This window comes from Marmota marmota, unplaced genomic scaffold (assembly GCF_001458135.2).
Source record: "Marmota marmota marmota unplaced genomic scaffold, marMar, whole genome shotgun sequence".
In the NCBI taxonomy this organism is placed as follows: Eukaryota; Metazoa; Chordata; class Mammalia; order Rodentia; family Sciuridae; genus Marmota; species Marmota marmota.
The window spans coordinates 25,925,312-25,938,125 of record NW_026000093.1 but is presented as its reverse complement, the minus strand read 5'-3'; the positions used below and the strand labels follow the sequence as shown (position 1 = coordinate 25,938,125).

The following is a 12,814-nucleotide window of genomic DNA, read 5'->3' as shown; positions in this document are numbered from 1 at the left end:
TGTTAATTGGTATTCAAGGTCCCCACCACTCCAGAAACCAACTGAACAATGATTTGGGCAAGATAGGTATTTCTCTCTCTCTCTCATCTAACAGCCCATGAGTAAATGTCTTGCATTCTTCATATTCAGAATTTGTTCCTTGGATTAACAGTGTAAATAATTTTAGAAACTTGATGGGCATGCAATATCATAGGTCCCACCAAGCTCTTCTCAAAGAAAATTTGAATTTCCATAGGATACTCAGGTGACTTATATGCATATAAAAGTTGGAGAGACTTGACTTTATTCATATTTGTGGATAGACTATCTCCATAGAGGGGTCCACTGGCCCAAATTTTTTTATTTTGTTCTCAGTACAGAGCCTCCACTTTATGGTTCAAGATCTGAATTTCTTGTAGGAATAAAAGGAGACTCTGGTTTCTACCATGATGGGACCTGAAGCTTTACATTGAGCATAGTGACACAGTCACACTTTACCATGAAGGACACTTTGGCTATGTGCTCATGAGTCTTGTAAAATCTAGGAATTTTATTATTGGGGAGAAAGTCTGGAATATTATATTTGTTGAAAAATGAGTAGGTTATGCTAACATATGCTGCCTTATTAGACTACAGAAAAGATATTTTTGTACATTCACAGATGAGATAGAAAATCACTCTTATATCAGTATCATAACCTGATTCATAGAATTCATACTATTCAGTACATTAATTTTATTATTTATATTACTCCAAGGAAGGAAAAGTTTCACAATTAAAATTGGTTGTACTAAACAACATTTTCAAGCTTACATTATTAGCATAGTTCAATAACGTGCTTTATTAGAATTATGAAAATATCCCCATAGTTACCAGAATTAAAATTTTGCACTGAGGAGTTTAATAATCAAACCATAGTGAACCTATATCAGTACATGAACTGTTTTAAAACAGTAAGTGACACATTTACTATTTATTGTTTTTAAAAGACCATATAAACTGTAAATCATAGTATGTTCATGTGTGAAAATGAGGCTGAAAGGAATAATGAAAATTAATGATATAGACCATAGACTCATATTTTTATCCACATCTGACTGAAAATGATGTTTAATTGGAAACTCCTGTAAAGCAACTTGCACTATTATTATTATTTAAGAGAAAATTTTTTCCTATAAACACATACATACATGCTCCTAGAAAAACAGTTATATAGTTAAAACTTACATTGAAATAAGACATACTTGCCATGATTCTGCTATTTGCCCACTGTCTGAATTTGGACACACTTTTTGTTTTCTTAAAGTTTCTCCATCTACAAATAAGGGTAATTAATGATGGTATTCCCATACCTGTGTGAATTGAATGTCATAATCTGTGACACCTAATTCATGTATGCTCAGGGGGAAGCTCAAACCTAGTGGCTACTCATTAAATGTTCTTCTTCTGAAATATGAATGAGAAAAAAAAATAAACACGAACTCTAGAAATTAGCCATGAAAGTAGTATTCTACCATTGCAAACTAGTATCACAACCATTTATTTTGTTCACAATGGCATTATCCTTCAACTTGTTTTTTCATAAAATATTTCTCTAAGAATTCTCAAAACATGAGGCAAATAGCTCTATTTTCGTTCTCATATTGAGGATAGTCATCATGTATTCTTTGCTTCCATTCTATCTTTACGTTGATTCTGGTTGCTTTGTAGCATATCTTATCCTGTAATGTTTTTGATACATGGGATTTCATCTTGACATTAGTAAAGTATAATTTTTAATATCTAAATGTAAAGAAGTCTTAGTGTAGCCTCAGACTACTATACTAACAAATACTCTTTCTTTATATTTTCACTTGTAAATCTCATTTCCTTCATTCAGCTTGTCAAAGGATAGCCTTATATTTAACAAATTGCTTAAAAGAATACTCATACTAATAATGTAGTAGTGTTAGTGCCTCATAGTTTATAAAGTAATTTTGCATTTCACAGTTATTCTGAAATCCCAAAGTGTTGTTATTTAATATTAAAGAGAATATACTAAATTGTGCCACTTTTTTTAAAAAAAGTCATAAGTTATAAATTTAGATAACAGATAAAAATGCAAAAATCAGAATTGGAATTAATGAGCTTACTTATAAATATAATATTTATTTTTGAATAAATATTATACTTTGGGTTATTTGTATGTCTGGATGTTTTTTAATAACCCACTATCAATTTTAATGCATTAAATAATTAAGATAATATTAGTAGTTATTTAAACAAAAGTGGTAACTCTAAAATACTGAGTTTTTAGGTCATCATTAATTACTTTTATATACCCTGAATTTGGGCTTTCATAATAAAATGTAAATTGACAGTGATACACTAATTTTTAGTAGAGGTCCTGCTTTATACAATATTTATTTTCTGAGATATCTTAGATATTGTTCTGTGTATTTAAACATCAGTTAAAAATACCCTACAAAATGAAATTTCTGAATTACAGACAGTAATAAAGTCTTTAATTTTATTAAAATGTTAATAGTTATTCCACTCATATCAGTCCTGATATTCTGAAAGTTATGTGGAGATATGTGGGTACATAAATGTACAGAAACCTCAGAGAAATGGTGAAGCATGTCTCTTCATATCTGGGATGTCAGATTCCAGGATTCCTAGGATGTTTGTGTAGACAATATAAAGATTAATTTAAAATAAGAGGCAATAATGTGTATCACCTAAAACCCTGTGTACTTATCATAAAGCACAACCCTTGATTAAATTATGCTCTAATTAACTTTTAAACACTATTTTATGACCTGAAGTAATGGTAAGATAATGGTATGATGAGGTTAGTAATATAAATGAACATTTATTGCTGTTTCTGCAGCAATGTGCTAAGCATTAAATTAATGCTCACATTAATCCTCATAAGAAGAAGAAAAGAAAAAAAAACCATCAAGTTTTACTGAATTGCCCATTTTTTTTTTTTTTTTTTTTTTTTTTTTTTTACGGTTAGGAGGGGGCTATGAACTGACATTAAACCTAGGTTACCTCATTCTTAGTAATAATGTAATAATGTTATGGCGGGTAGGACTTACCTAGAGCAAATGATAAGAATGCACTTCAAATAGGCTTGCTATAATTTGGACCTGGAATTTCCTTACAGGCCCATATGTTAAAGGTCTGGTCCTCAGCTCCACTGTTCTTGGTGGATGGGATACTAGTGGATGTAAGTTAGGTCATGGGCTTGTGTCCTTCAAGAGATTAGTGAGACCCTGGCCTCTTCCTTTCTCAGTTTCCTAAGTGGCCCTCGTTTTAGCCACAGTGTGCTGCCTTGCCACAGGTCCAAAGCAGTGGTGCCAAATGATCAGGAACTGAAACTTCCAAAACTATGAGCAAAAACAATTTTTTATCTTATTAACTTTCTTTATTTCAGGTATTTGATACAGCCATGGAACACTGACTAACATAATGGCCAATAAACCAAAAACATGATATCTAAGAACTTACAGAACAAGAAAAGATGGGGGTGGACTCAGAACTCACTAAACATTATTAAAATATTTTCCCTTCCCCTTTTCTCAATTCTTTTGCTTTGTATGTTTGCTGACCATATTTTTCCACATAGCCACGTATGCCCACAGAAACTTCAATTTATATCTGTTGGCTGAGCAAACATGAACACAAGAATTTCCTTCCTTGTAGTCATACCAGGAAATCTTAAAAGCACTCCCTGAGGAATCACAGGGAAAATTTGAGTTTGCTAGGTTACTCGTGTCGATTCTTGAGTCCAAGGAGAAGGTATTTTATCCACCAGAGTCATGTGGAGTGAGAAGGGGTTAATCACTCTCCTCTAAAAATTGTAGGGGTTAACTTCATTAATTCATTTATAGGAGAATTAGGAAAAAAACAAAACAAATCAAAAGACAATTTGGAAAGATATGTATATTTTTTTAGACTTGAAAAAATGAGCAATTTGTGATATTTTTGGAAAGATGTAACAAAAATGAAATTTTGTTTCATTGTATTTGCATATCTTCTATTTAAAATGATCTTTTAAGATTTTTTAACTCGAAGGAGAAATAATTGAAAGAGAATATAAAAATGAATAACAACTCACAAGAAATTATTTACCAAAAATAATGATACATCTCATTAGTAATTAGTATTGAGTGAAATATTTCATCTTATTTTTCGTCACTGTAGAAACATGTAATTAATGACTAAATCGAATAACAATAACTATGTTTTTAAAATTGAGAGATATTTCATATGAATTTTTGCTTTTTTGTTATAGGCCTTACTTTCCAAATTCTGGAGTATCTAGATGTAGTTAAAATTTAGGTACTTTATGCATTAAATCAATTGAAACTTATTTTCAGCTAACTTTTAATTAAAATTTGCTTATGCTTCTTCTCACTTTTGTTTGTTTTCCCAACAGATTTCCTCTGGTAAGAATTTCCCGCTGTTTTTTTTTTTTTTTTTTTTTTTTTAACTTAAATTTGCTTTACAGTGTTAAGGTACAGTAGAAACTTCTGATTTTTTGAAACATTCCTTGTTCTTTTAATTGATGTCCTTTAGTGATTGCCTCATCTATTTTCATATGAGCTCTCAGAAACATGTGAATTTATAGTGAATTGTTTCTTTGACTATTACTGCTCTTTTTATTGTGTTTGTTTCATACAATTGCTTTATCCATCTTCTCATATGTGTATTAACTGAAGTATGTATATTTACAATAACATGCACAGAACCTAAATGTGCAGTTTTATGAGTTTTGATGAATGTGCATATATGTGTTGCTGCTGCTCCTGTTGAGGTACAGAAGATTTGTGTCACCAAAGTAAGTTTCCTATGTTTTTTTCCAGTAAGTTTCCCACTACCATCAGAAGCAAAATTACTCTGATATCAACATATTTTGTTTTGCATATTTTTTAAATCCATATAAATTAAATGATAGAGACTTGTAATATTATATGTCTAACTTTCACATGAGTTTTGGCATTTTGTATACTTCCATCTTCTGAATTTAGCCTAGATTTGTTTTTATATTTAAAAATGTGTCTCTTTTTAGATAGTGTTTAATTCCGATGTACTGTTTATTCTGTCTGAGACTCTCTGGTTTTAATTAGAGCATTTCATTTGTTTATGTTTAATGTAACCAATAATGGAGTTGTGCATGAGCTGGGGATCTTTTTGCTTTCTAATTGTTTTACTTGTTTGTTTTATTATTCCTTCTTTTCCTGACTTTTGCTTTTTTAGTAGCTTAATTCACCCTTTCTTTGGGAATATTAGCTATTTCTTTTTTATTACATTGTTCTCTTAATGATTGAATATATGCTAACAATATATTCCAGTCTACTTAAAATTAATGTCCTGTTTTGCTACATATATCCTGCAAAACTTACAGAAGAATAGGTTTGTTTACTCCAGCTTTTCCAGTTGTTATTATATATTTTAATTCCATAAAGATTAATACCTCCACAGTGTTTGGTAATGAATGTTCTTGCTAGTAATAGTCAATGGAGTTTTAAGAAACATAATTTTAAAAGAAATAATCTTTTGTATTGACTCACATATTTTAATTTTCAGAGCTACGCATTCCTTCATGCAGTTCCCAATTTCCATCTGGTACCATTCTCCTTCGACCTGAAGAACATTTTTTTAAAATATTTCTCACATTGCAAATCTACTTGCAATAAATTCACTCAATATTTTTGTTGGCTATAAATTTAAGGGTTGATTTCTTTTTCTCTTAGTATTTTTAATAATGTTATTCTGTTGTCTCTGGTCTCTGTTATTTCTGAAGAGAAGTCAAGCTTCATTCTAATAATTTTTTTTCCCAGAATATAATGTGCGTTTTCTTTTTGGCTGCTCTTGATATATTTTCTTTATTTTGAGTTGTCAACAGTTTGAATATGATGTGTTTAAATGTATTTTTCTTCATGCTTATTCTGGTAGTATTCCTTGAAACTCTTAGAAATTGGTGTTGATATTGGGAAAAACCTGGCCAATATTCCTTCCTCATCCCTTCTTGTCTCTCCTTCTGGAATTCTAATTATGCTCTCCCACTTGTCCTTGTTCTATTGGTGTTCAGTTTGTTTAATTGTTGTTCAGTGTGTGTCATAGTATATGTTTTTTTTTTAATGAACATGTTTTCAAATTCACCAAATCTTCTCATGTTTAAAAATCTCCATGAAACCCCTATAATATTTTTTTTAAATATTGTATTTTCTATTGCCAGTGTTTCCACTTGATTCTTCTTTGTATAGTTTTCATATCTCTTCTGACCCATTATATACATTTTTGAGTGTGTGGTGTGTGTATGTAGAACTGAGAATTAAACCCAATGGTGCTCTACCATTGAGCTTTACTCTCAGTTCTATTTATTTCTTATTTTAAAACAGGGTCTTACTGAGTTGCTCAGGCTGGCCTCAAACTTGTGATCCTCCTGCCTTAGGCTTCCAATCAGTGAAACTGCATAAATGCACCACTGTCCAGGGTTCATTATGTTTATTTTTAGTGAAAAATAATTAATATATTTATAAATTTTGTTTTTAGTTCTTGTCTGCTAATTCCAGTATTTGATATTTTTGAGGTTTGATTCTATTAACTGCTTTATTATCTCTTGATTACTTCTTAAATAAATATTGTTGATGATTAAAATTTGAATAATATTAATTAATTATTATTATTATTATTTATTTATTATTATTATTATTTGTTCTGGGGATTGAACCCAGGTGTGCTTTATCACTGAGCTACATCCATAGTTCTTTTTATTTTCTATTTTTACATTTAAAGGTAAGGAGGATACCCTTGGATTTAAATTTATTTTGCATCAGCCTCTGCAGATGCTGGGATTACAGGTGTGTGGCGCCATGCCCAGCTTGAATAATTATTATTGAACCAGGCATTGAACTCAGGGGCACTTGACCACTAAGCTACATCCTGAGCCCTATTTTGTGTTTGATTCAGAAATAGGGTCTCAATTTGTTGTGTAGTGCCTTGCTTTTGCTGAGGCTGGCTTTGAACTTGTGATCCTCCTGCTTCAGCCTGAGTCTCTGGGATTATAGATATGTAATCACACCATCACACCCAGCAATCTTGATTAATTCTTAAATAATAATCTTGAATACATGGGTTATATATTATTGGCTATTCTCGTAACTAGCATTTGTATATTTAAATTTTTTTTATTTTAATTTTTTTTCCTATTGTCATTCCCAATCCCTTCCTGTCATTTCCTTTTGTCTAATCCACTGAACATGTATTCTACTCCAACACCCCCTACCCCAATGTTGTGTGTTAACATCTGCATATGTGAAAGAACATTCAACCTTTGGCTTATTACTAGAAATTTTCAACTACATACCTATATTATGGACAATGATATATGGTAGATAGTATGTGTTTTACTTTTTTCGTGAAGAGTATTGAGATTTTTTTTCCTAGTAGTCAATTAAATATTGAGCATCTTCTTGACTGTCTGTTAGGGTGATCTATTCTGCCTTTGTTCTTAGTCCAGTGAACTAATACTTAGTCAGGAAAATAATACTTAATCCCCTGACATGTTCTTCTGAGGACTTTATTAAAGCCAAAGATTTTAGTGAATTCATGAACATGGAAGAATTTGTACTTCAAACTATGTTTACAGCATACACATAATTTAATAAAATTTCTGCTGGGCTTCTTTTATCGCTTGTTTTGTTGTTGCTGTTATTTTTTTACTATAAAAGAATCATTCAAAGATTAAATGAGTATCTGTATGTAAATTTTGAGGATTCTTTCTTTATGGTTTTTACTTTTCTGAGTTTTTACTTCTCTCAGTTTTTAGCTACTCCAACTTCAAATTCTGGTTTTAGCATAGCGAGACTGCCACTCAGGCTTGAGGTTCATTCACTACCACCCCTGTGAGACATGAGGGTACATTTGGGGAAAAAAGCTAGTTAAATGTGAATTTCCCCTAGTGTTCTTTCCTGTCAATAGTTGCTCATCTACAGTTTCTGCCTCCATTCAAACATTTGCTGGTTAACGTTTTCCAGAGATAGTAATTCTTATGATAGGACGATTAGTCCAGTAAGTGCTACTGTCATTACTGCAAGAAAAAATAGAGAGTTCCTTCTGAGTATGTTCTTTCTGAAAAAAAAAAGTCACCAATATGCTGCCACAAATGTCATTAGAGCTATTTTCTATGTTTAAATAAAAAGTTTAGAAGGAAAAAAAATGGAAGAATAGAGAAACCCATAATGTCATAGCAGCTCCTTGATAGTGAATTAAAATAGCATATCTGCTGTAGCAAACCAAGGTAGCAAACCATGAAAGAACACTGATAGGAAGCCCAGAAGGCCAGCAACCATGTGAAAACTGAAAACATTATTTAGAATAGAAAAAGAATTAATAAAAGCAACAGATGCTAGTAGCATCTGAAAAGTGGTAACTGAGTAGGGGAAGGAAATCCCCTTTCCAATGAGTTGAAAGAAATTCTCACACCTAGTTTAAGAAAATCAGATACTGGTAAATTCATAATCTGAGCAGAAGATAAACTAAGAAAGAATGAGCTGCACCAGTGCAGGAGAAAACCTTGGCACTCCCCAGTGGAGATAAGGGGGAAGAGGTGATGGCTTGAAAAGACTCTTTGTTTAAACTTCCCACATGGCAGACTAGGAATTCCTACAGGCTACCTTTATTTTTCCTATTTTACTATTTTTTTTTTATTTTTAAATTTTTCTTTCTGTGATTTTCCTTTCCTTTCCCTTCCTCCCTCCCTCCCTCCCTTCCTTCTTTCCATGCTTTCTTCCTTTATTTCTTTTTCACACTTGCTTTATTTTTGAATACTCAAGACCAACCAGACACTTAAGCTGGATTGATGAATGTCCATACTGTGAATCAGGCTGAGCATAGAAATGAGACTGCAGCTCAAACTAGAGAAAAACTAAGTGTGGCCACTCATTCAGACTGTAATATGGAGAAGAGAAGGATGTTTTCATTTGAACTTGGTGGTTTGAACTCTTGTGATAAAGATTATAGCTGATGGGGAGACTGAGAATAATTAGGGTCCCACAAAAAGCAGTGAGCACTGTACCACCTCCCCCGCACACTGTCTGAGGCTGTTGAAATGAGGGGGCAGTATGCAACCTGGGCCTGTCTCTAAGCAGAGCAGATGAGAGGATTGGCCAGTGTCCCTGCTAGACTTGCTGTCACAACCCTACACCCAATACCAAAGCCATTTCTAGCAACCAACTAAGCTAGATCACCCTAAATGTGCTTTAAGCAGATAATGCTAACAAACAAGGAGAGAATGGATCTTAGCATTAAAACTCCTCTAACAAGTTTGGGTCAGAGCTGAGAACAAATAAAATGACTTTGGTATCACCCAGTCTTCTTCACAGAAAATTGTGAAACCAAAACCCTGGAAAGAAAGGCCTCTATTTCAAAGACCTCAGCAAGAATAAATCAGAATCTCTATATGACTGATAGTACATTAACTGTTTGGTATTAATTGATTCCTAGTGTGTTCCCATATTTTGTGTTAAAGTTCCATCCAATTTTGAATATTTCATCAATTAATTGTATTTTCTCTTTATACCTCTTTTCTTCCTTTCCATCTCCGTGGCCTTCCCCACTCCTTTATACTTTTTATATTCCTCATTTAAACATTTGCCTCCTTTCCCTTCCCCACCATTTTCCTTCTTTTTTCTCTCCATTTTCTTTATTTTTCACCCCTTTTTTTTCTTTCTAATTCATCTTATTATAATATCCTTAATACTTTGTTTTCACAGCCTATTCTAAATTATTTTTTACCCTTGTTTCTCTTTGGTCATTAAACTTGTAAAAATCATTGTTAATAAATTTTATAGCATATGTTGGCCAATGACTGATTCTACCACTGTTATTGGCAGTTACTCTTTCCTTTCAAAGTGGTACTGTGGTGCTTTCAAAGTAACACTTTCATTATGACAATCAGATATGCTGAAATTAAGAAATATCCTCAATGTAGGGCTTACAATAAAAAGATACTTACTCACTAAAAAACCTCACATAAAAGATGAAGAGTAGTCTATATCAACATATGTCTAAATATAGTATCCCAAAATATATGAAGAAACTGTCCAAGAAATCACCTCCAAAAATTTATAATTATCCCACTATGTAAATACACAGGTACTAATGTGGATGTTATTCCAGATAAATAAATCAAAAAAGTTTTTCATAAAAATGATCATTGAACTGAAAGAATATCTAAGGAATGAAGAAAGAGATAAAATAAAGGAAGTGAAAAAGGACTTCAATGGAAAGAGAGAGAGGTATTTTGAAAAAGAGCCAGTCAGAAATCCTGGAAAAGAAAGACTTAATAAATCAAATTAAAAATTCAGTTGAAAGTTAACAATATATTAGATCATGTAGAAGACAGAATTTTATGTTTTGAAGACAAGGTATATGAAATTGAATACTTAATCAATAATAAAGAAAATAAGATACCATGACCAGAATATACAGAATATTAAGAGACCAAATTTAAAGAATCATTGGCATGAATGAGGGATGTGAAATATAGGCTAATGGCATAAATAAGCTTTTCATAGAAATGATAATGAAACTACTTCCAAATTTGGGAATAAGATAAATATCCACATACAGGAGGCATTCAGAAACCCAAATAGATAATATTAAAAACAAAACTCTCCATGACACATTATAATTTTAATCAAATATATAGAACAAGGATATAGTTGTAATAGCCTAAAGAGAGAAAACATCAAGTTGTATTTAGAGGAAACCAATATGAACAATTTCTGAATTCTGAGCAGAAACTCAAAAAATATAAGAGGACATAGAATGACGTGTTTGTAAGAAAATAATTGTGAACCAAGATTGCTTTATACAGAAAAGCTATGTTGCAGAATCAAAGTAGAAATAAAAACATTCAAACAGGAGCATAAAATTAGAAAATTTATGACTATGAATCAAGAACTACAGAAAATACTTAAAAAATTACTACATACAAAAGAAGTTAAAAACAAACTCGAGCCAGTGAATGGACAGATCTCATTAGAAGAGCTGATATCAAATAAGAGTTAGGATTGCATTGAATATTAGAAATTAAAAAAAAGAATGGCAATAACTAATAAACATCTCTCTATATAACACTGGAAGTAATGGTCTCAACTCAATTAAAAGACATGGAGTGGCAGAGTGGATTAAAAAATGAGATGTAAACTGTATGTGGTCTTTAAGAGACTCATCTCTTAGGAAAAGACATCCATAACTGAAAGAAGAATGTTAGAACTGATATTTTATCCAATGGATCCTGAAAGCAAAGAGGAGTAGCTATTCTCATATCTAACAAAGAAGACGTAAAAACCAAAATTAATTAGAAGAGATAAAGGAAATCCCTTTATTTTGGTAAAAGGAGAAATCCTTCAAGAAGATATAATGATAGTAAATATTTATGACCCAATCATTGGTGAGCCTAATTAAATAAAACAAAGGCTACTCAGTATAAAGACTCAGTAACATCTAAATACAACAATAATGGGTGATTATACCATACCTCTAATACCAATGCATAGGTCATCTAGCTGTAAAATAGTAAAGACTCTTAAGGTCTAAAATACATATATAGATGAGTCAAAAGGACCTAACAGATATTTGTATAATATTTCACCTAACAACATCTAAATTCTCTTTCTTATTTGATTCTTAAGGAACCTTTTCCAAAACAGATCATATTTTAGGTCCCAAAGTAAGTCATAGCAAATACAATATAACTGATACTGTTTCTGCTAGCTTATCAAATCATAATTTGATTAAATTAGAAATCAGTAACAATAAAAACTATATAAACACAAGGTGAGTGAGCTATATACCTTTAAATGATAAATATATCATCAATGGAATGAGGAAAGAAATTTAAAAATTTCTAGAATCAGACCAGCATAGATATACAACATACCAGGATCTCTGGGACACTCTAAAAGTGGTTCTAATAGGAAACTTTATAGTTATGAATGTCTGCCTAAAAACTTTAGAAAGACTCCAAATAAACAACTTAATAGTATATCTCAAGGTCCTAGAAAAATAAATTCCAAAGCCATAAAAAGGAAGAAAATTATTATGAGAGCAAAAAAATATTGAGAATTTAAAAATTCCAGAATCAATGAAACAGAGTTGTTTATTGAAACAAAAAATAAGATTGATAAACTCTTAGCCTAACTAACAAAAAGAAAGAAAAAAGACCCAAATTGACATTAGAGATGAAAAAGAAGATATCACCACCATTAACTCTGAAATTCAGAGTAAGATTAGGGATTACTTTGAAAAGTTTTAATCCAATATATTGGAAGATTTACAAGAAATGGACACACAGATCTTATCAAAATTTAACCAAGAAGATAGAGAAAACCTAAAGAGAGCAATAATAAGCAGTAAGATTGGAGCAGTTATTGATAAAAGTGCTTCCAACAAATAAAGCCCAAGACTAGACAGATTCTTAGCTTAATAAAATGATACCTTTAAAGAAAACTAATGTTAATGCTCCTCAAATTATTCCATAAAAAGTAAATGGAGGAAAATACTCCCAAATTCATTCTGTAAGACAAGTGTAATACTGAAACCAAAATCATATTTAAATCAAGAAAAGGAAATTATATAAGATTATACATGATGAACATAAATAAAAAGTTCTTAATACAAATCATAGTAATCAACAGTCAAAAGCACATTAAGAAGATTATACGAGAAAAGGCCCAGTGGCCCACGGCTGAACAGAGCTTCCAATCACTCCTGCAAGGTAGGCGGGCCTGCGACCCACCAGCAGAAGAGGAGCAGCTGCCTGCTGAGAGGCAGA

The 12,814-nt window shown here is 31.7% G+C and overlaps 2 long non-coding RNA genes across 2 annotated transcripts in view; one reads left to right on the top strand and one right to left on the bottom strand.

Moving 5' to 3' along the window:
* LOC125610582 overlaps positions 1 to 12,814 on the bottom strand; it is a 228,325-nt gene that overhangs the window by 186,204 nt on the left and 29,307 nt on the right. The window lies entirely within an intron of this gene.
* The window catches only part of LOC125610583, a 26,376-nt gene continuing 17,858 nt past the window's right edge, over positions 4,297 to 12,814 (top strand). The window contains exon 1 of the long non-coding RNA XR_007340588.1: positions 4,297 to 4,308. This is a non-coding gene — a long non-coding RNA (uncharacterized LOC125610583). The remainder of the gene's footprint in view (positions 4,309 to 12,814) is intronic.